This window comes from Nelumbo nucifera, chromosome 3 (assembly GCF_055504915.1).
Source record: "Nelumbo nucifera cultivar China Antique chromosome 3, China Antique-T2T, whole genome shotgun sequence".
Taxonomy (NCBI): Eukaryota; Viridiplantae; Streptophyta; class Magnoliopsida; order Proteales; family Nelumbonaceae; genus Nelumbo; species Nelumbo nucifera.
In genome coordinates, this window is record NC_142651.1 from 6,319,093 (window position 1) to 6,343,567 (window position 24,475).

At 38.1% G+C, this 24,475-nt stretch overlaps 1 long non-coding RNA gene across 2 annotated transcripts; it reads left to right on the plus strand.

Moving 5' to 3' along the window:
- Positions 1 to 7,563: 7,563 nt before the first annotated feature.
- LOC104593012 (uncharacterized) lies at positions 7,564 to 11,818 on the plus strand. 2 transcript variants are annotated; one of them, XR_734511.3, is made up of 6 exons: positions 7,564 to 7,790; positions 7,862 to 7,953; positions 8,223 to 8,374; positions 8,472 to 8,531; positions 8,613 to 8,696; positions 8,822 to 11,818. It is a non-coding gene; the product is annotated as an uncharacterized LOC104593012 (long non-coding RNA). The 2 variants fall into 2 exon arrangements; XR_734510.3 differs by having other exon boundaries at positions 7,574 to 7,790; positions 8,613 to 11,818.
- Positions 11,819 to 24,475: the final 12,657 nt, after the last annotated feature.

Genomic DNA, 24,475 nt, shown 5'->3' on the forward strand with positions numbered 1-24,475 from the left:
TGTTGTGAGAAACGTGTTCTGGTTGTAATTTCAGATATGATGTTCCCTCTGCAGAAGCTGCAGAGAGGTTGGCCTCGAGAGTCGAGAGCCGGGTCGTGGGGGTAAATTCGGAATTTCGTGTATGACAGTTGAATTCTGTTTTACGTGGCAAAAAGCTGTGGAGTCGGTCGGTCAGCATTCAGCAAGGAGAACTGGGGAGGGGAAGCAGTTGAAAGACAAGATCGAGCACCTGAGTGGGGGCCCACTTTGGATTTTTATATTTGGACGTTGGTAGTCAGCGCGAAGATTTCTCGGTAGGCCACCCTCGTGTACGTTGTCAAGCTCCCTTTCCTTTTATTTTTATGTATTTTTATTTTATTTTTACTTCTTTTGGGAAACAGCGTAGTAGGAGGAAGCAACTCAACTGGTGGTGGTCCACTGGTCCCCCCCCCCTCCCTCGTTGTTTCATGTACGTGCATGCGATGAAGTAATCTCGACCATCCATTTGACCAAAACCTACAGTTTAAGCGGACTGAGCCGTGATCACGCAGAGTAGAGTGGTTTTTCTACCTCCAAGGCTCCAACAATATAATGAATCCAGTTCCAGTGGGACCCTCGGGACATTTTATAGCTAATAAAGGGAATCGATTCGTACGGCGTACCGTAGTAGTAGTATCGCGAACCCGAAGACCGAGCTACGGGCACGGTCCACTGGGTGAGTTTTTCCATGTCCATGAAAATTGAAAAGACGAGCGATGCACTTTTGATGAATTGTGGTTGTAGAGAGAGAGAGAGAGAGAGTGACGGTGACTACAGTCTACAGTGAAACTAGAAAGTAAAAGTACACTGGTCAAAGGGACACCGTTATCCCCACGGAGCACGGAGCCGGGCGATGCGATGCGATGAACAAACAACAGCTAAATTCCGCCTCCGCCGCTGGCCGCTTCGTTCACGACTCACGTGATAGAATCAAAGACAGACCAACTTTGAAAGCTGGCCCACATCATATTAAATAGATTCCCGAGTACCACGGCGCTAACTGGCATGGCACCGATTCCAAATTTATAGCCAACCTGAACCCGCCGCGCACCCCTGCCTTGGAATGGGCCTCTTCAAGTAGAATATTTTTGTATTTGGGCCTAACCTTAGATTAAGGCCTCATAAGCGGCCCGTGTTTTATCCTTACAATTTAATTTAATAAGATTTCTAATTTTGTTTTTTGTCTCTGGGTAGGCAAAATAAACATAAGCTAAGCTAGGTGTGCTGTCTGGGCGGAGGTCTATAATTAAATTAAGGGAAGGTTTCCGATTAGTATACTGTATTCTTACTTGGTGTCACTTTAGTCTCCAATTTTTAAAATACTATAATTTAGTACTTAAACCTTTAAAAAATATCAATCCAATATTTACTGTTAATCAGTTGTTAATCAGTCTTTAAATGATATTTGAAAAATATACAAATGTCCTCAAAATATTATTTAATTTTCTTTATCAATCATTCAAATGTTGACAAAAAATTAACAGTACTAAATCCTTGTCTCTTTTATTTATAAAAGTTAGGGTTCAGAATGTCCATCTAAATGTGACCCCAACTTTCTTAAATAGAAGAAAGGATTTAAGATTGTTAATTTTTTGTCAATGTTTGGATGATTAATAAAGAAAACTAAATAACACTTAAAGATATTTATATCTTTTTTAAATGCCACTTAACAGTTGATAAATGGTAGATACTGCGATTGATATGTTATAAAAAATTCAGATATTGAATAATGGATATTTTAAAGTTTGAGGATCAAAATAGCACTAAACCCAAATTACATAATATTAATTAAAAATTTTCCCTTAAATTAATACGAATCTGCCATCTCTATGTCTGTCACTCTATATTATGTAGCCTACCCACGTTCCAAGATTGGGGTTGGGCCGTTGGAGCTTGGAAGCAGCAGGAAATTCCTTCCGGCGTCCAGCAAGAGAGTTTTAAACAGTACTGTTCACGAGATTTGGATCAACCAGAACCAGTGTGCATTGATGATAGGCCACCGCAACCAAAGACGATCATGGCTCAACAGCAAACTCACTCTTTTCACGGATTTAACTCAACTCTTGCCTATTATAAGGCGCTGGGGAGAACACAAGATCAAGTGATCAACAACGTAACAACTCTAATATGCAGTATGCAGTATGCACCAAGTATTTTTACACCTTGAATCGATTGCCCCGGAGGTGTTTGTAATTTTGTCCATCTGTGACTGTATCCGATTCACTATTTGATTTGATGTGTGTCTGACTGCGTAATAAATTGTCTGACTGGGTTACAATCCCCAAATTATGATAAACACCAAATCTTGAACTTAGTTTGCGATTTGGGTGAATATTAATTAATTAAGCAAACGTCAGCTTGCTATTTGGAAATCGGAAAACCGGGGCTTATTATTCATATTTTGACGTTGAGCTCGGCGAATCGAAAAGCGCAACTTTTGACGTAGACTACGGTCGGTAAAGAGAAGGGAATTTTATGGGAAGCCATTCAGGACAAAATTGGGGACTAGACGTATAGTATGGCATCAGAAAGGCGCAATCTTTACCATTTTTTTTTTGAGTAAAGAGCTAACCATGAATCATGATAACCAGAAAGGAAGAGTATAAATAAACGAGTCCCGGGACAACAATACAAAACACGTACCAACAGAAGAAAGAGAGGAAAAAACAAGACACGAGCACTATCAAAGAAAACTTCAAGCTGGACCTGGATCCTTCTCTCTAGTAGTAGTACTAGACTACTAGTAGTAGGTCGGAGGTCCCCCTTAAGCCTTAAAGATCCATTGTAATGATTTACACTTTGTGGCCACATCCACATGCACTACAGAATTTACAGAACGGGGAGTAGTAGATCACTAGACTGAAGCATAAAAAGTTAGTTCAAAGCAACGTTTAAAATACCGATATGTATCCGGCCATATTGGCCAATATGTATCATATTGGGGGCTTCCTAATAAGTCCTTGCAAGAGTGTTTCGGGGTCTTGATCGATTCAGAGAGTGGGCAAGCCTTAAACTGGCCTTTCTAAATCATATTAAAAAATTAAAAAATAAAGTTATCAATACTGTCCGATACGTCACTACCAACATATCGGGATATCAATATTTTGAAGCATAGTTCAAAGTACATCTTTCATACTATGCATTACATATATATATATATATATATATATCGCCTATGTTCAATGACACTAGTTCTGTTTTTGTTTTTGGTGTCTTGTGCAGATGTGGGAACGATGCTGCTAATCAGACAGCCATGTTAGGATTTAAAGAGCTAGAAGGAAAAATTCCTTATTGACCTGGTTTGTTGATATTTTATAAGATTACAAGAAAACAAGACGATTGTTGGGTGACTGCATTTTGACTGTCTTGTTGTATTTGTAGTTTGTTTCTTTTAGACCCTGTTCCCTTTTTGGTAAATTATTTATCCGGGTAAATGCAATTAATTAAGTAAGTTTTTTCTGGGAAACACACCCAGATAAATGCATTTACTCATGTTCTTTTATTTCTTAGCTAAATAAAATAATGATCATTTTAACCTTAAAAATCCATTATTAAAAGGGGTCAAGTGTTAACAACTTTACTTGATCCCCACATAAATATGAAAAATGAATATGAGATTCTTGGTCAATGAGAATCAAAATCCCATTGACCAACTTTCTCCCTCTCAAAATCCAAAAAAAGAACACCCCCTTAGCCAAATTTATGCTCATTGCTCAACAACTAAAACAAAGAATCGGACATCAAGTGGGACTTCTATTACAGCCAAAATTGGGCAGACTAACAGAGGCTTTCCTGTCATGGTTGATGCTTCAGCAGTTGAATGGGCCATGCTGGCTAACGTTTATATTTTTTTTTTCTTTTTACAGACAATAATACTATTTCTGGGCAGTCTGGGTAAGACGGTCAAATTGTTTGAACCAAATGTTGTAAGACTCAGATATAGTGACGCCAACAGGTCGAGGTCCGGTACAGTTTTGCCTAATCCCGAAACCGAATTGATCCAACTAAATGAAGAGGAGCTAGCAAATCCACTCTGCCCCGTCCCCACCTCATGTATGGCATAGTGGCATACCTATATCCAATTGATATTATATATTATCTTCAAGGCTGCAGTGTCAACAGGCCAGGTTAGTGACCTGACCCAAAACCCGATTAAGACCACCTAATCCGACCCACTGACATCCCTACTCGGGACCAGATGAGCAGACTATGAAAATCGGGATTGTAGGCATTACAGATCGTGGTTAAAATGATGTTTTATGGATTAATTATTGGAGTAACCAGTAAAACCGTGACCCATCGAGCATTAATATTTTAGTCCAATTTGAGCTTTAAAACACTGGCTTGATCGCAGTCACAATGTTTGCGATAAGGCTGCGACTTGGGCCGGGTTGGCCCGAACCCAATCCGAAAAGTTAGGTTGGGTTGGGGCGAGTTGATGATCGGGTTAGGATTAGAATTGCAATTCATGAATCCAATTTTACTTCGGGTTGGGATAGGGTTAATCCTTTAGTCAACCCGACCTAATCCGAACCCGACTCTATAGTATATGTCAATATAAATATATGTTATATGTAATATATAACATGCGTTTAGATGCATGATATTTGTATTTCCCCCACCACATAGTATCATGTATTTCTTTTAAGATAATCACTTCACTTAATCCTAATAAAAAAGACTAAAACCTTAATAACATTATTTTATGTTTTTTAAAAATTTTATTCTTCATCTCCTCTATGTTGTTTGTCACCCAAGAAAGATCTATCATAAGTCATAACTTATAATAAAATATAGTCATTTCTAACACTTGTTTGTTCTGAATTTTGTACTAAAGAACAAAAAAATAGCGTCAACAAACAAATACTAATGAAGATAGGATTAATATATGTAGTTAGACCTGGCAATTGGGTTGGGTTCAAGTTTGGTCAAGGTACTTTCGGTTTGATTTCGGGTCAGGTTGGGTTATCAAATGCTAGACCCTAACCCTAAATGTTCGGGTTAGGGTTGACCCATGGGCCAATTCGAGTCATCCCAAAAAATAAATGAAATTAAAAAAAATAAAGAAAAATTACATGGAAAATGTCAAAATTAAAAAGAATTAACCTTAAAATTCTAAATATAAAATAAAAGGCTTGAACATTTAACAATTTAATAAGTAAACAATAAAAAGTAAAGACTAAATAGAAAAAATTAAAGAGTGAAAACTTCTAACAATGCATAAATAATCCTAATTAGACTTGACAATCGGGTCAATGGGTTGACCCATGACCCAATCCAGATTTTTTGGGTCGGATCGGGTCGGTTCCTTTTCGCATTCGGGTAGCTAATATATGAAGCCCTAACCTTGTTTTTCGGGTCGGGTCGGGTCGGGTTCACGGGTTGGATCAACTTTTTGCCAAGTCTATATGTAGTGAAAGTTGAGTTAAGATCTAAAATTGAGAAATTGTATGAGGTTTTAAAGGATGGAAAGAAGGTTGAGTTGAGCCCAACCCAACCCAAAATTGACTTCGAGTTGAGTTGGGTTAGAATTGAAGGAATTTAGATAAAATTAGGACTAGAGTTGGTTTAATTGGGTTAAGGGTCGGGTTAGGTTAGGGTTAAAATTGGCCTCAACCCGGCCTAACTTGCAGCCCTAGTTTGTGAGTAAGCATATCCGAACCCGTTACAAACATTATGCATAGCAAAATGTAGCAAGTTGTTTAGTTTTAAATGGATACTATAGCAATTAGAACTTTTTCGTTATGCCGATGAAGTAGCAATTAGCAACTGGATATTGATTATTTGACGGTTTCGGATTCGTAACTCAATCATTATATGTCCATACCCGTACTTGGCACAATTCATATAAGGTGCTTTTTTATTTGGGTCCAGGTCTTCCTAATTCCTATACATGGAACCAATTTGGACCCAATCGATAGAGAGTGCAAGCTAGATACCCGACTTAACCAATGAAGAATTTACACTGTACCGGACCTGGTCCTTTGGGCCACATTTTGACTAATGCTTCACTGGAGTATGCCCAAGTTGCATTCCTGCCTTAAGTCTTTCTATTACCCTGTTCCTTGCTAGTTCAGTCGCACCTCGCACGTAATCTGATCAAATTGGGTCCTCTATCTCATGGACGGTCTGGATTGACCCACAAAAAGATCGCTTCACATGGCAGAAGTAGGGTTACTCTTACTCACGTGGGAAAGTTTCCTTATATTGATAATTTTCATGATAAAAAAATATGGGCCATTTGAAGTTTTTCTCATCAATTTTTCAAATATAAAACTTCCCTGTAAAAGTGGGCTTTTTATAAATCTGACAATGTGTTTGGGGGCCCATTTTTTTACCCATGAAGATGATCAGAGGTACTCAAAGATTCCTTTTGAATTCTAAACTAATTTATATGTTTAAGATTCCTTCATCTTTTGGGAAACTCACTAAACGACCTAACTAACAGACCTACGGCTATTTGACTGCTGTTGCTCTGTTTGTTTGCAATGCAATTCCATTTGTCCTAGTTCAATTGTTTAAATGCATAACAATGCAAATTTGGTCCATTTTGCATTGAAATCATTTGCACCCCTATACTTCTGCATCCATGTAAATAAAATTGTACTGCAAATAAACAAGGCCCAAAAGAAGAAAAAAAAAAAAAAAGAGTTTGAGGAACAAACAATATTCCACGGGACAAATTGGCTCAGGGCTCAATAGGGTTTGGTTCTTGTTATTCTCTACAACAAATTTTAGTCTAGAAAACTTCCCATACGGCTAGAACAAATTCTGTTTTTCTTTAGCAAATTTAATATTAGAATTTGGAAACTTTTAATAGCCAATGTTTCTTTTCAGAAATACTAAAAACTTCCCATATGGCTAGAACAAATCCTGATTTGGTTTGGTTTAAACCAAGTTTCGACAGTCCAATATTTAGGCTCGTTCTTTGTATGTATAACAAAATATAATTTATATGCAATTCTTAGTTTTTATAAGCATGCTTTTTTATTTTTTCTATTATGTATGGCTCATTATTAAGCTCGAGCCAAGCCAAACGCAAACATTTGAGTTTTTTAGTCTAACTGAATTCGAATTCATGTCTCTAACTTAAATCGAACTTGAACCCAAACTCAAACCTATCATATCAAGCTAAGCTTGAATATCAACTAGACTCAAGTCACCCTAATTGAATTCAACAGTGCAAAAAACATATTGAAGTTGATTATTTTCTAATCAGAGACGACCTGAACAGAACAGGATTTTGTTTTCTTTCAAAATAGGAAAAGGGGGCTATACAAACGAGGGAGAGGGAGCTCTTCACAAAGTGCGCCTCGTAGGCACATCCGCCCGTACACTTGGAACATCTCCCATATTTGTGAGGGGAGATGTTCCAAATGGAACGCGCATCTGCGGCAACCCCCGATGTCGCATGACCGGCGACCTCCACTATCAACGGACAACGGGACATGTAACATGTTGTCCCTTTTCAACTCTTTTGAAATTTAACGGAGATATCTAACATAAGGGTTCGCATCTGCCCCCACAAATTTGCCCCCCAAATACGTCCCATACAATTGGAATGTGATGCGTGTCATGAAACACGTGCACTAGGCGAGACGCGTGCGAAGTCAAGTTGACGCCGTTTCCCGCAGCCCCGTTAATGAAACATGCGCCTAAAGGGTTTCTTCTCCATTCACTTTGAACCGAAACCCTGAAACCCTTGGCGCCTCCATTCTTCTCCATCCATCCATCGGTCGAGTTCCACCGGCCGACGACCATACCGGCAGGAGGTAAGTAATCTGTATTGTAAGTTTTTCTCATTTCTTTTTTTTTTTTCTCATTCGTTTTCTAATATTCACAGATCTGAACCTACCGGAGTGGGAGCCCCCTGACGCCGCTTTACACCCCCTCCGGTGACCCACCGGTCGACGCCGACAACCATACCGGCAGGAGGTAAGTTTTCTCATTTCTTATCTTTTTTTTTCTCAGATCTGAAATCCGAGACTGTATAACATTCTCAGTTTGATATTAATGCGATTTTTGAATTAAATATGATGATTTAAATGAAGCATGTGGTTTTTGTTCATTTTCTAACATTCTCAGTTTGATATTAATGTGATTTTTGAATTGAATATGACGATTTAAACGAAGCATGTGGTTTGATTATGGAAAAGATTTTGGTTTGTATTATATTAAACTTTAACAAAATTCTTTTAATTCAGAATCAAGGTTTTGGAGAAAATATTCAATCTATTACAGATGGAAGTGGTCCACGAAGCACCATTCCTTATCTTTGGAATTGGCAACAAGTTCACAACATGCCATCACCTATGCAGCACCACATTGGCTCATGTTTTACCATTCTAGCTCTTTTGTAAACAATCTTCCCATACAAGTAACTTTGTGTATGGATTTCTTTTTTAATACTTTGTAAAATCATATTGTTTTATAATTGGAAATTGTTTGTATAGGTAGAGGTACGTGGAAATGTGTCTAGCCAAACCATCTCTACTGGATCTCATATGAGCCAGGTGAAATTTTAATTGTTTATTTCTGAAAATGTATTTTTTTTTGCATAATTAAAAAACAATAACTATCATGTGTAAATGTAGGAATCATCATGGATATGGATCGGACCATGTCAAGACCAACAGCCGGAAAAGTGGAGTTATCATTTGCTGTTTTTTTTTCACACAGTACATTTTTTCTGTTTTGATGTTCTATCAATCTCTTTATTTGTGAAGTCTCTCTAATTTTCTATTAAGAGCTATTCTAGCAGTTTGGCTGAAGCACTCTAATGAAAAATGTTTGATGAACATAGATAAGAATGTCTATCTCTCGATCCACCAGGCTGCATCAAGGACTAAAGGAGGTTCAAGTGGTTCACCTGTCATTGATTGGCAAGGAAGAGCAGTAGCATTGAATGCTGTCAGCAAATCATCAAGTGCTTCTGGATGCCCAAGCCTTTCAAGTGGTTCACCTTTCAATGCCTTAGGCCATGTAACTAGACTTTATTTCGGATAATATCTAAATTTGCTTCTAGGTGCCTACTAAATACTAATAAATCGGAGTGATAAGGGAAGTTTGAACCGGAAGGCAGATGGCAGAAAGAGATTGGATTTCAAACCAAGAAATTCTTATTCAAAGAGACGAAGATAAAAGGGCAAGAAGCTGTTAAAGTAAGGGAAGAGAAGATAGTGATGATTTACCTAGTGGGAAAAGTGACAACATGATTCAAAGGATTTCTAGACGTGGCGACGGATCAGTGAAGATACAAAACTGGAGGGACTTGCAGGTTGCAGCATATGCCTTTTTTATGATTATTTATTTATTTTGCTGTATGTTCATTGCATCAATTTTGCTTGCACTATAAAGTCCATGGATAACAAACCATCATCAAAGTTCCAAAATATAATTCTCAAATCAGATGGACGAAAATTATCTTTAAGTCTTAACCTTTTGATTTTCTTAGCATCTCAATTTCAGAGATGGAACTCTTTTGACCCTTTAACAATGGATATGTCACATCATGTAAGCCCAGTTTGATGTGCCAGATCCATGGTTCTCAATTACCCATATTCAATTCCTATGCAACTTACATCCACCAAATAATTTTGATCAATGCTTTTATCAAAATAAATGATCGTATGATTCAGGTGGTGTGCATCAGTGCATCACCATGCATCCAATTCATAATAAATCAATGCCTTCATCATGGTGTGTATCACCATGTACCCACTTCATAATAAATCAACAGAATTTGCGGTCACCATATACCCAACTAATCTAGAACGAAAAGTAACATGGTCTAATGGTGAGGCTCATTCTCTATATCTTTTTGGAGATTGGTGCTATGCTAGTTCAACATGATCAGTCTGAAAATACAGCCTTGGTTTTCTCACAGCCTTAGTCGATGATCAAAGTTTCATTCATATATAGTATACTGGTTTAGGAATCTTCATTATGAACTTGTAAGGTGCATCGAACCCATGATACCAAAAGTGGTAGGTACCCAGTTGGCGTTTTGATCATTCAATCTGCAACATATTCAATCCTACCCCTACAGAGGAATATTACACAGTTCAAAATATTACAAGAACCTATACCTAAATACTAAGTACACCTAAATACTAGTTCTTATACATGTACAAGACAAATATAAACACATTTGAAAAACTTATTGTCAAAATCTGCATAGCCTTTAATCCTCCGGTAAATAAGTGCCGAGAAGCCTTCAAAGCATCCAACCCTTCAACAACTAATTTCTCTAGCTTTTCAATACAACTTTCCAGATGCACTACATTGTTACTTGTTGAGGTGGCTTCATCTAAAGTATTTATAGGAACTGCCCATTCAAAAAAATTGCAAGACTTCATATTGGAGTTCCGAGTCTCCTCATCGGTATCATTTACCTACATACATTTAGACACAAGTCAATACATCTAATATAACTACACCCGTCATCTTTCACACAATGAAATCAAAATACTACTTATCAATTTGCTAGAGCAAGTGTAAAACAATCTTTGAGGATTAGCAGGTGTATCGGACACTCGAATTATGCATTTTTTTCCACATTTGCAGTATCTGGCATTATATTTCAGGTACTTATAACACCTAATTTCGGATGTGGATTGAGAACTCATTCCTACATTTATATACACAAGAGTCAAATTTTAAAATAAAATTCACTTCTAAAATATAAATTCTCAAAATATTCCAAAACATTTGGCATACATATGGATTGAGAACTCTCTCTTTGCACCTGCTTCAAACATTTGCCATGCCATGTGGTAAATTCTCAAAATATTACCAACTGCTACCATATCAGTTGGTGCAATTACGGGTGTTAATTTGACCAAATTTGGTCTAATCGGACTCAGTCCAATAAGAGCCCATTATAGATGGATCAGGTCAAATCCAATCCAATAAATACTTGAACCAATCCAATTCAATGCCTAGACTGTTCAATCTATTCAAATTGATTTAAATTTAGATTGGTTCCAACCAAACTTGGTCCATTGACTCACCTGTATTCTTATCTTCTGTCAATGGACCATATATTGATTTAATCCAATTTAATCCAATATGAATTCATTACCGATGGACCAGGTCCAATCCAATCCAATAAGCACTTTGGACCATTAAATCTGAACTGGTGCAATTCAATATGTCTTATTGGTCCATCTAAAACCGGTCTATTGACACCGTAGCCGCAAACATTTGTAAACTATTTCATATTAATTCATTGGCCAAAATCGCTTTACCAAGGTCGTGAAAATTGCTAACAAGTACAAAAAGAAAAAAAAAAAGAGATTCTTTATAAACTTTTGGTTTATAATTAAACAAATGAAAAGCGTATGGATCTCTCAAATGAAAATAATAATCTCTTCAACCCTAAAAAGGGCCGGGGAGATGGGAATTAAGGAATTCATTTCGATCTGTTTTTGACAACCATCCCTGTACCGGTACTACTTCCAACCGCTAATTTAGGGCTCGTAACTGGATTTATTTAATTTTAACCTAAGTTGAACAGTCAAGGAATTAAAATAAAACTTTTTAATGGAACCATACACGACTTCACCTATTATTGTTCATGTTTTTCATTTTTTTAATATAAAAATTGAAGTTTGTTTCCAGTACTTGGCAAAAAGATTTTTGACTGAAATTTTCCATGAATAAATTAAGGGCGGGGAGATGTATACGGGGCTTATATTGCACAATTGCCAGTAATAAACTTTCTAGCTAGATTAAAAAAAAGCAAAGAATAAAAACTCTTAGTTGATAGAAAGAAAGAAAGAAAAAAAAAAAAACAGAAGTTGATCCAAGCAGTCAAGCACTAAGGCGCATATATACAAGATTTTCTTTTGCATCGAACAAAACTTTGCTTACAAAACTGTGTAAATGGAGGAATAAAAAAATTGCAAGGAAAAAGAAATGGAAATCTCATGCTCAAACTTATCAATAGTCTGTCCCATAGATGATTAGATCGACTCTGGTTGATTCCTGATCAACAAAAACTGACAAGAAGAGGGGAGCCAACAATCTGGCGGGAGGCAAGAAGAGTAGGAATTCCAGGAAGCCTCTGCTAGAGTTAGAAGTAGGTATAGGAATATGAGAAGAGAGAAGGCAAAGCTAAGCCATACTTGATGATCAGAGAGCTCCATCCCTATCCCCAAGTTAGAGGCCACAAGAAGAAAATTAAAGAGGGAGAAGTTGAATTGAACAAGTATAATTGTGGAATCACTATTATAGGTAGAAGGAGATAAAAGGAAGTTCGGTTCCATTGAATGTAGACCAAATTGGTACCGTCGATTATTCTATATATGTCAGATGCATGAACTTACTTATGTCATCAACGAGGTGGGTCAGTGAGTCTTAAGGGGCCGGGCGTTTCACAACACACAAATGTCTCTCTTTTCATTGGTCTTTGGAATCGCCACCATGTGTGAAAAAATTATATATTGTTGGGAAATTGTCTAAAATTTATCATGAGTTTTCAGCATTTCTCTTAAACTCACCACAACTTTTCAAAACGTCTAAAACTTATCATGTCAGTAAGTTTTCATTTTCCAAAACTCACATTCCGTTAGTGTACCATTAATGTTTCTTAACAGAGATGTCCACGTCAGCATAAACAACAATTTTTATGACCAAATCACCCTTGAATGGCGAGTTAGAGGAAAATGGTCTTTTTCATTTTTCATTTTTCTTTTTTTTTTACATTTTAGTGTTTTGTTACAATTTCTAATGTTTTTTTTTTATAATTTCCGTTTTTTACATTTTCTATTTTTTATCTACAACTTATAAAATTTCCTATATTTTTTTTGTTATTTATTTGCAATTTCTGTGTTTTTCTATAATTTTTGTTGTTTTTCTACAATTTTTATTTTCTGATTTTGTTTTTCAATTTCTATAGTTTCTATAATTTTTTATTTTGTGTGCAATTTTATAAATTTTTATATTTTTTTGCAATTTTTTTGTTTTTATGTATTTTATATTTGAAAACATTATTTGAACTTTTCCTTTTTTTCATATCTAAATATTAAAATATATGTATATATTTTATATATGTTTATATTTTTCTATGAAGGTCAAAATGGTAATATATTAACAGCCGTTGGTCTCTTTAACATCAAGTTAGTGACATGGTGAGTTTTAGACATTTTAAAAAGTTGTGGTGAGTTTTGAGAGAAATGCTGAAAACTCATGGTGAGTTTTTGACAATTTCCCTATATTATTTAACTGATTTCAAATCAGCCCCCCACAAGATTACCCCCACAATGTCCCACGGTACATCCCTGTCGTGTATTGGGAACATCTCCTGATGATAACTGATGAGGGCGGATTTGGCCCTCCAATGATCTTGTGACACCTGGCACCTCATGCCAACTAAGTGCAACCCCTTGACAACTAGACAGCTTGAGCTCGCCACAGGCAACTCGCCACTAGGCATTTCGCCATCTTGTAGCCTGGCAACTCAGAACAACTAGGTGACACCCGGGACCACTTTGGCAACAACTTGCCTTTGTTAAGATGATGGTGTCCCACAAGCACGACCTGGCACAGGCGCGAACTGGCAGCCTGGCCTTGACACGAGCTGGCAGCCTAGCCTTGGAACTAGCTGGCAGCCTGGCCTTGACATGAACTTGCAGCCTGGCCTTGACACGAGCTGACAGCCTGGCCTTGACACGAGCTGGTAGGCTAGCCTTGGCACGAGAAGGCAACCTGACCCTGGCGCGACCTGGCCCTGGCCCGACCTGGCGGCCTAGCACAGGCACGAGCTGGCAGCCTGGCCTTGGCACGAGCTGGCAGCTTGACCCTGGCGCAACCTGTCCCTGGCACGACCTGACGGCCTGGCCCAGGCACTGACCTGGCGGCCTGACACAGGCGCCAACCTGACAACCTCGGGGAGCTCACCATCGTACCCCGCATTTTACGGGATTGTGACTTGTAACGGCTATATTAGTTCACCAACTCCCCGATTCTGACGAGAAGGGACAGTTTACCGTTTGATGGCATTTCACCCACCTAACACGCAAGCCAGTCCCATCACAGTTGGGATCCAGGAACTGCTCCACCTAACCCCTGAGGACTCCAGTATATAAACACCTCACCCCTAGGGGCGAAGGTATGATGCGAAAAGGGGTGGGTAACATCTACTCTCTAGCTCTCTCATTCTCTTATCATCTTCAAGCTCTCTACTACTATACTGCACTAACTTAGCCATCGGAGTGACCTCACCGGGTAAACACCCCCGGGTTCTCTGATTTAGTTATTGCAGGTCCCTCAGCTCCCGCCGCTTACAAAGATGAGCAGATCATCGCCAGCAGGGAGTAGCCAGTTCAGTTCCCGTCGTTACTGGCAGCCAGATCACCTCTTGCCGGTAGCAGTCGGGTTGCACTACAATAGGGAGCTCGTCATTAAGGTAGCTCACCTCTAGGCAGTTCATCAAGGTAACTCACCTCCAGGCAGCTCATCAAGGTAGCTCACCTCCAAGCAGCTCATCAGGGTAGCTCACCTCCTAGCAGCTAATCAAGGTAGTTCACCACCAGGCAGTTCACCACCAGGGAGCTCCACTTCAGCCTCTGAGTCACAGGCCACTTGGGAGCTGACGAGATGACGAGGTACTTAGCCAAAAATTTGACACATCACGAAAAAAAATGATATGTGACCGGAAACAGTTACATCAATAACATCACTATTTTTGGTATTATCATCGGGAGATGTTTCCAATACATGGCAGGGATGTGCTGTGGGACGTTCTGGGGGTAATCTTGTTGCGACTGATTTGATCTCTAGCTCTATTTGAAAAAACAAACTGCTTTTGTTTTAAAAAAAATACATGTTTTTGGAATCAACAAAATGTTGATTTTTAAAACAAAAACAAAATTTTCTAATATAAAAATTATATAATCTATGGAATGTGAGGTTGAATAATTAAATAAAAATATGTTTTTGAAACCAAACTTAAGAACATATTTCTTTAAGTTTCAGTTTTGAAAATAAAAAATGCATACACAATCATTAACATGTTTCTTGTAATTTTATTTTAAGAAATAATCTATTTTCAAATAAGATGATTTTGATTTAATTTTATAACTGGTAACAAGAAAAACAATTCTGGTTATAGAGCACCTTTTTAAATCACAAAAGGTTAAAATCTATGTAAAGTCTTGTTGGGTGTGCATTGTGCAGTAAAAGACATGGAGCAATGATATTTTTATTCTTTGCGTCTGATTAAACGTCAAAGTGCATCCGTTAAATATAAAAATATAGGTTATGAAGTGTGAATAGAAATGGCAACGGGGTGGGGATTACATTTCCCATTCCCGGCCCCAACCCCCAAATCACCCCATCCCTGTCGGGGAAAGGAATCCTCTTCCATCCCCATCCCCGACGGGGATGAATTTCTCGTCAAAGACCTGAATCCCTGAGGGTTGAGATCGGTAATGAGAGTTTGAGAGACTGAGACTTAGAGAGAGAAAGAGAGAGAGGACCATTGCGAGTTGAGGTTGGCGACGAGAGAGAGAGAGTCCGACAAGCGATGACAATGATAGTCGGCGACGATAGACGAAGGAAGATTGAAAAAGAAGAACTGAGCTTTAGTTTTCAGTTCTTTATTCTTCGAGTCTCTTTGTCCTCTATCGAGTGGCAGTCAACAATGATAGATGTCTGACGGGTGAGTGGTGACAGCGACAACTGTCGACGAATCGGCGACAAAGATGAAGAAAGAGAAAGTGAAGAACTAGGATTCAAGCTTTAGAGTTCTCTGTCTGTGAAGACTTCAAGTGTTGAGTGTTTTTTAAGTTTTAATCTTTAAGAAAAATGAATAATATAATATATATATATATATATATATATATATATATATATATATATATATATATATATATATATATATTAATCGGGGTCGGGGCAAGGCGGGGATTGCATACACCATCCCCGTTCCTGAACCCAATCGGGGATTCAGGGATAGCCCCATCCCCGACCCGACCCACCAAAGTACCCCCATACTCGACCCCGTTGGGTCGGGGAGCCCGGATACCCGTCGATGATGGGTAAAATTGCCACTACACTTTATGATAGATTGAAATTTAGTTTTAACATACAGCCTAATCATGGCAGTTAAAAATGAGCAAGGATCAGCAGGCTGTGGAACCAATGATAAATATATGGGGCCTGCATATTTTACAGTGGGGCCCATAAATTTATTACTGGCGTGGAACCTTGTAATTGGATCCACAGCTCACTGAACAGTAAAGCGTTCAGCTAATACGAATTCGTTAAAATCAGTGACTAGGTTAGGGCCATTGAGCGCATGGTTTAGCCGTTGTGATAATCGTCACTGTTTTTAACCGATCGACGGCCATTCAACTGGCGATTAGGTCATCATCAAATTCAAAGCAGTTGTTTTGGTTAATGAGAGTTGGGGCATCCCATACGGTTAAAAAAAGTTCGACCCATTACCCTGAAGTGAAAAACAATTCAACCAGCTCCGAACAGGGATTTAAACACTGAAAAATCCGAACTCCGTATACAGAGAGGAGTAGTGGAACCGCAACCGGGATGTCGGGATGACCGACCAGGTACTTGATTAGTATAGAATTGAAACTGTTACGTACGATTAACTGTCTACCATAAATGGAGATTGAAGCTAACAAGTCTATAAGTATTAAGTAGAAGCTTGGTTACAGGCACATGCATGTGAGGATGGATGGCTCATGGGTCATGGCTTGGAGAGATGAATAACAGTGAATACCCGGATCTATCAAATCTAGGTTGTGGTGTGTGAGTGTGTCTCCTCAACCCTGCTAACAGAAGTCAAGAGGGGTTGTAGTTGTAGACAACCAGACCCTACACATACACTAGTGCCCACATGCACAAACCGCACATATATAGCAAGCATTCATTCATTCTTAGCTTGTCGCCCCCCATTGCTGGTACTCTGTACTCTGTACTCTGTACTCCATTGTTGTTTAGGATGTATGGATGATCGACTTTGTTCTCACGCGCATACACAAATTTTGGAAACATTGGATTTTGATTCCCTGGGGACATGCATGTTTTTTGCTTCCTGCAAGAGAAAAACAGAGACACTGATCTCTCTTTATCCTTTTTTTTTTTTTTCCTTCACAGTTCACACAGTTCTAATAAAAAAGAAAGGAAGAAAGAAAAGAGAAGGGACCAAATATATATAATAGACACCACCTTCGCATTCAAAAAAATCATCAAACCCCGGAGAATTTCGGGGGTCAAATTGAAACAAGACGTACGTCTCTTTTTTGTCTGCGGCTTTTTTTTTTTTTTATCATGTCATTAAATCGGCATAGCCAACCAAACTGACCGAAAATTTAGCGATCGAGGTAATTTGGCGCGCTAATTCTTTCAAAAACCAATGCTTCAGAGCTTCGCTTCTCTGTCAAAATTAAAGTTGTTTTCCAGGTTTGTGTTTCCATTTGAATCATGCTTACTTTACTAGGAAAAGGTAGGTTGAATGAGATCAACTTGATTGAGATAATTAGTGTTTAAGAATGAGAAGTATAGATAGATAAGAAGAAAGAAAAATTAATCAACTGTTTCTAGACTAGGATTACCCCGTTGTATCATTCCAGTAAGGGTGTCAATGGATCGGTTTTGGATTGGACCCTGTTTGGTACAAAATCAATTTGGATGGATTGAACGGATCAACAAGACATACTGGAGTGGATCAATCCGGTCCAAAATATTTATCAGATTGGACTGGATCTGGTCCATCCGTAACAAATTTATATTGGATTGAGTTGGATTAATTCAATATCTGATCCATTGGTATAGGATAAGAATATATGTGTCAATGAACCGGGTTTGGGTTGAAATCAATTTAAATCAAAATGAATATGAACAGATTGGACAGTCCAGACATTGAATTGGACCGATCCCAATTGATCCAAACCATTCATTGGATTGGATTGGACCTGGTCCATTTATAATGGATTCACATTGGATTGGATCAGATTGGACCAAATCCAGTCCAATTTGCACCCCTACACTCCAGGATAGAAAATGCCCAAATGTTTTACGGTTTTTGACAGTAGGAGTAGGATCATGTTTATATGTTGGTGGTACAGTCCTAGCTAGAAATTAAATTAATTAATGAGCCTTCCGTTCATTCACTACTGGCCACCAATTGATCTGTGTTCTGAAAATAAGGCTGCATTTATTTGCAATGCAAATGTAAATATGTACACTATATATTTATGCATTTTTCGGTTCATGAATGCAAATACGGTTCACATTTTAAATCTTTTTTGCATTCATCCTGTTTGTTTGAAATCGGTGCAAAGGTTTGGGCCCATCATTAAATGCTCCAACTATCTTATACTCCAAATTCTTCAACTTTGGTCAAAAAATTAATTATCAAATGAACAAAAAATTATATCTAAAAAATAGGTACAGTAATGCTCTCTTTTTAAAGTACAAATGTATCAGAAAATGTATTTTTGTTCTAATAATCATTACTTTTTTATGTTTTAAGTAAACACAAACCGAGATATATAAATACCCCAGTTCAACGTTTGTATCACAAACAAACGGAGCCTAAATAAAATTAACAAGTGCCCCCCCAAGGCCCCAACAGTTTTACTATCATGAGGTGAGACGGACAACCTGCAGTATATATGCTCTTAATTAGTAGGAGGACGCCATAGAAAAGACTGAACTCGCAATTAGGTATCCCCGGCCCAAATCACTTTTGGAGTGGGGGAACAGCCGAACAGAGACAGAGAGGCATGCAAGTACTCTACCTCTAGTACGACATGCAGGAAGGAAATGGAATATTAGATGAGAATTGAAGGGCAAAGGAAATTAAAATAAACAAGTTCTTTCGCAACACCCATAGCATTATTTCAGATAGATTGTCTATCTATTCTATGCTCAGGCTGCTCGATCGAGAATGCATTTTGGAGCTCCATATCTTTTTCTTTTTTATTTTATTGGATGACCATACTTCTACTGCCATTGCTTCTATTTTTACCTGTGGTGATATAGGACTGCTGGCTGTTATTAACTGTCTAATTTAAATTCAAGTGTCTGTCCACTACTCCATATACATAAGCTAATTAAGCCAATTCTTTGAATCGGTTTTGGATTGGATTGGTCCAATTGAACCAATATATGATCCACTGATAGAAGATAAGAATACAGGTATCAATGGACCAAGAGGCTTGAATTGGAACCAATCTCCGATCCAAAATGGTCCAATATACTCATCGGATTGGATTGGATCTGAGTCCATCTGTAATGGACTCACCGGGTTATATTGGACCACGTCCGCTCCAATTTATGGAAATTTCAAGTGTGAATTCCGGCCGATCATCTGCTTTTAATTAAGTTTTGAACAAGGAGGGAGGGGCATTCACGTTCATGGAGGGCCCCTTGTGATGTAAATATTGGGCAGTGTGGATGGGATAGCATAACATACATGTGGACCTTTTTTGAATTTTATGATCCCTTCTACTGTGGATGTGCCACTTGTAGGAACCATGTCCAATACCATATAATGTAGCTGTACTCGACAAATGGTTGACAAGGTCACTCACATTTGTCCAGTTGCATGTTCTTGTTTTGAAAAGAAAGCTACATAGAAAAAGAAAGCGGTGTTCATGCTTTAGAGGATTTCATCCTCTAGGGCATCTTTCAGCTTTGTTGGCAAGATAATTACTTTATCCTTCATAAACTCCAAAATTATTCAGAAAAAAAAAAAGATATTTATTTGATAGCTTATACAATTAGGTATCAGTTAACTCACCCAAAAGCCAATCCTTCTAATTAAGGCCATACAGTAGTACTCATGGCCCATGGGTGTAAATTTCCACTGGTGTTATAAGCTTTGTTTGCGATCTCTGAAAGAAAGAATCATTACATATCTGATTTTCATTAAGCTTAATTTCAGAGCATAAATTCATTATAAATTAAGGAAAACAAAATTGAATTCATGTTTACAAAATATTAGTTTCATGCATTAATATCCCACAATGAGAAAAATCAAAATTTTATTCCAGGCAGCTTCCTAAAACCCAGTTGATCTTTTTCTTTCTTATTATACTGAACATGATCCCAATTCAGTGAACTAACAACAACAATAACAATAGTAATAAATGATGGGTTTAGAAAATAAATAATCTTTTAAGACTGTGTTTGATTTACGGGAATAAGGGTTTAAAATCAGAATTGAATTTGATTGGGTAGAATTGGAATTTCATTCTCATTCATAGAATGACATTCTCCCCTTTGAGGGAATGGCCATTCCCTCCTGGCCTCTCTCTTCCAAATGAAATTCCATTCCTGTGGATTCTAATTTTCATTCTCATTTCTGTCTAAACCAAACAGACTATAAAAATAGATCATTCCGACATCGATTCCAATTCTAAAAGATTTTAATTCCGATTCCAATGCGAATCAAGCGGACCCTAAATTATTCTCCTTTATTCAACAGCTTCAGTATCTTTTCCATGCATGCATTCTCAAGCACGCATGCATGTTGGTTTCAATGATAATTTATTTAATCCACGCCGAGTGCTCAATTGCTCATATATGGTCTTTTCCTCAAGCTCAACGGGGTATTGCCATTTTTAAAGATAAAAAAAAAAGAACCGAATGAAAGAATTGCTTACAATGATGAACACTTTGACCTTATTCCCTCAGGGTCCCACTGCAGAAATAATTTATTAAAGTGAACATATAATCTATATAGATAGATGATTCCAGATATTTGAGGAACAGGGTATATATATATATATATATATATATGTGAAAAAAAAAGGTTAAATTAAACTTGGAGAGCTGGAGATGAGAAACTAAACCGGATAACACGAACTAGGTTTGGATGGTTGATCCCCTTATTCCATCCAAGCCCCCCTCTCCCGTACGGTCGTTGCTGAAACGGCAACCACTCATATAGAACTAGAAGGCACATTAATTAAAGTTCTTCCCTGCAGGGTCAGTGGATCCATTGCATTGCTTCGGCCTGTGCAGTGCACACATGGGCTGTTTGGTGCTGGCCTATTTTTGTTGACTTTTCTAAACAACAAGGACAGGTGAAGAAATCTCCATCACTTTCAGAAATTACATTAGATTGATATTAGAAGCTCAATAAAACCATCGTTGTGAGTTTTCATTTGTAATTGTTCAAACACTGCATTACATTGATTAAAATTATGCACAAATTAGAACTGAAACACTTGAGTTGAGACCTAAAAGCAATCCAAAGAAGCTCACTCCCCCATGTTAATTAAGTAGCTAGCCAGGCCAGCATGTGATTGTGATTGTGATGTGCGAGACCTGAGGCCTAATTCTAATTGCAGAATAAGATTGCACCACGTTGAATCCAAATGCACGCCGTGAATTAATACGGCAGTTTATAAGGTCTAGAAAATTGACCAATTAGGAGCCCTAGTCAGTAGGGCACTAAGCTAGCTAGCTAGCTTGGACCAAAGCTAAGATATGGAAACGCTATGACCATGGAATATTTAGTCCTAACTATATTGCCTGATTGAGAGGAAATATTAATAATCAAACAACTACAACTACAGTAACAGATGAAGTGATCCACTTGTCAATTCCATCTCTCATTTTATTTAATTACACATGCATCTCTAAAAGCTCTCTATTTGATATTTAGAGGATAAGAATTGGGTTAGGTTGTATTAGAAGAGATATATAAATAAAATTAAGCAAACCAAATGAAACAGCACACGTGATCTCCACTGATGATGAAAATTAAGTTAATACAATCTTCTCTCATAAGTCGTACCAATATGTCATCTAATAAAAATGCAACCCTTTGTTCCAAAAGAATTAATTAATAACACAGTAAAAACCAAAAAAAAAACAAAAAAACACCAAATTTTGTCAATCGAATGCAAGCGCATTTTTATGTAAGGGTGGATAATATTCAAAAAGATAAAAAGAGAGGTCCATTAGATATGACTTACGAGCAACTCACTAATTAATTAAACAAATTAAATAGAGCTTTGGCATTTATGAAGAAACAAGCAGCTAGGTTGTCTTAATATATGGCAGTGACTGTATAATGTCTGTAAGGCAAGGGATGCATCGGTTTGCGTCCTTTTAATTGTTTTCTCTTCTCTCATTATATATATGCATGGGTGGTGTGGTGTGGGGACTAAGCCTAAGAGGAGATAGATGAGAGCCACCACCATATGTTTATGCGGTTGAGAGGGAAAAGATGCATCATATATATATATATATATATATATATATATATATAGCTAGGTGGTCGTGTCACATTATTTGTCATAGAGGGAGTTGCTAGAACATCACTCTCTGGGTTTGGGATGCACCCATCAACGCTGTTTACGTTGTGAACATTTTACAGGTAGGTATCGGTGATTGGTGGATGTGGGTCACCTTCTCTCCCCTCTACCCGGACAACTTCTTTCATTGTCCTTTTATTTTCCTCATTCCATCGAAGGCGCAGAGAGAGAGGCTTTTGTGTAAGCTGTGTCGGTGACATGTGGATAATAGAAAAAAAAATGGATAATAATAATAATATACAGAAGCAGTAGTGGAAGATAAAAAATAAAAGAAAATATATCTGATTGCGTGGTCGCAACAATATGTTTACAGAGATGCAAATCAAGCGGCAGATTGAATTGTTAGGGAAGCATTTTCGGCTGATAATGAATGTATTTCATTTAATTTGCTTCTGTGATTCCTGGGGTCGTGCTACTCCCTCTTATCTTGTGTAGCGTTTTATATATATATATATATAATTGAATACCGAGTTTGGATAAGATGTGGTACTGGTAGCATATCGATCAAAAGCAAAGCTATGGAGCTGCTTTGTTGTAATAGCTAGCGATCCCACCACACCACCACGTATTTATGTTATAAGGCTGGGGAGTGGGTCCAGGGTCCTTACCCCTTGCAGCAGCTCAGCTCTACGAAGATACCGAAGACGACGGTTGGGGGTTGGATGAAAAAGAGAAGAGATGAGTGTAGCAGCAGCTGAGACTGAGAGAAAGTTAGCAAGGTAGCAATCGCTCCTTGTCTGAATGAAAGAAAACCTGCACTCTGCACAGACAGTGTGTCCTTTCCGGGCCCAGCCCAGCGACCCCTCGCTTTAGTTGGATTTGGGCAAGTCTCCAATTGCCACTAATCAACGGCGGAGTTCACTTTGAAGCCTCCTATAGGTCATAAAGAGTGGGCCCATCAGAGGGAACAAAGCCCACATGGGGAGAACGTGGCTTATGCCAGGAGATGGGAATCTCCCAATCTTGGTACGCCTCTCCTCCGCTTTCACCTTTTCTTTTTGCCAGTTTGAATTTAGAGAGTGCAGCTACATGTTACCAGGGGAAAAAGCTGGCAGCTGCTCGTTACATGTCAGCAGGGGCCAGGAAGGATATGGATATATATCGCTTGCTTTTCTTTCTTTTTCTTTGGGGTGTAAATTTCCGCCGGGGTTTGCGGTTTGTAAAGACTAAAGACTCTTTGAGTCTTGGGGTCTTAATACAAAAAAGCCCAAGGCATGTATGTGCACTTTTGCTCTCATTTTCATGCAATTGGAATTGGACTTTAAATCAAGAATACATATTAATTTTTTTCCACCACCAAACTCTACATTGGATGATTGGATGGAGGCCAAATTTAAACACACGAGTAATTGAATAGTTTTAACGGCCTTGTATTAAGTATTTAACTACAGCCTAGAGGCAATATTTATTACATCGATCAAATGTTTGTATGAATTGGTTAAGCTTCATAAAGCCAAAGAGGCGAGATAAAGGAAAAGAAATTAAAACGATCGAACAGGTAATGGGCAGGCAACACCGGCAGCAATATCGCCCACTCCAATTATTCTTTCTTAGTTGCCTATGACCTATTTTATTTCATTATTTATATAATATAGTCAAATTGTTAAAAATAGATCAGTTGACCCGGGCTATTTAACTCTTGAAATGGGTTCAAGTTTCAAAATCTGTAATTGGGTGTCGGTGGTTGTAAGATGTGGTAACTGGTTCGAAGCAAGCCAGAAGAGAGAAATGTAGGTAGGTACCGACCGTAGTTTTTGAAAAATGACTATGAGTGGGACTCGGCCCAAGTACAGACAACTACAAGAGATAATGAAAATCAACTCTTTCTTTTGTTTTAGAAATTCGAAAAAAAAAAAGAGTCAAAATAGTAATAATGCTTGTTTGTTGTACTTGTCACAGTCACACACATTCACCATTATTCTTCTCACTTACCCTGTTGCTGTGTAATAAACTAATAATAGAAGAGAAGAATCAAAATTTTCTTTTTACCTGGATAAAAAGTCATGAGGGAAGTTGGGCTTGCTTAACGGTCCAAACTACCGAATGGGATCCCGTAAAACCAGCAATCAAGAGGGGAGTATACGTAGGTCCCATAGCTATAGTCCAATCACGCCCGTTTGCTCGGCTTTTTGCCCTATATAAGAGATCCCCTTCCCCAT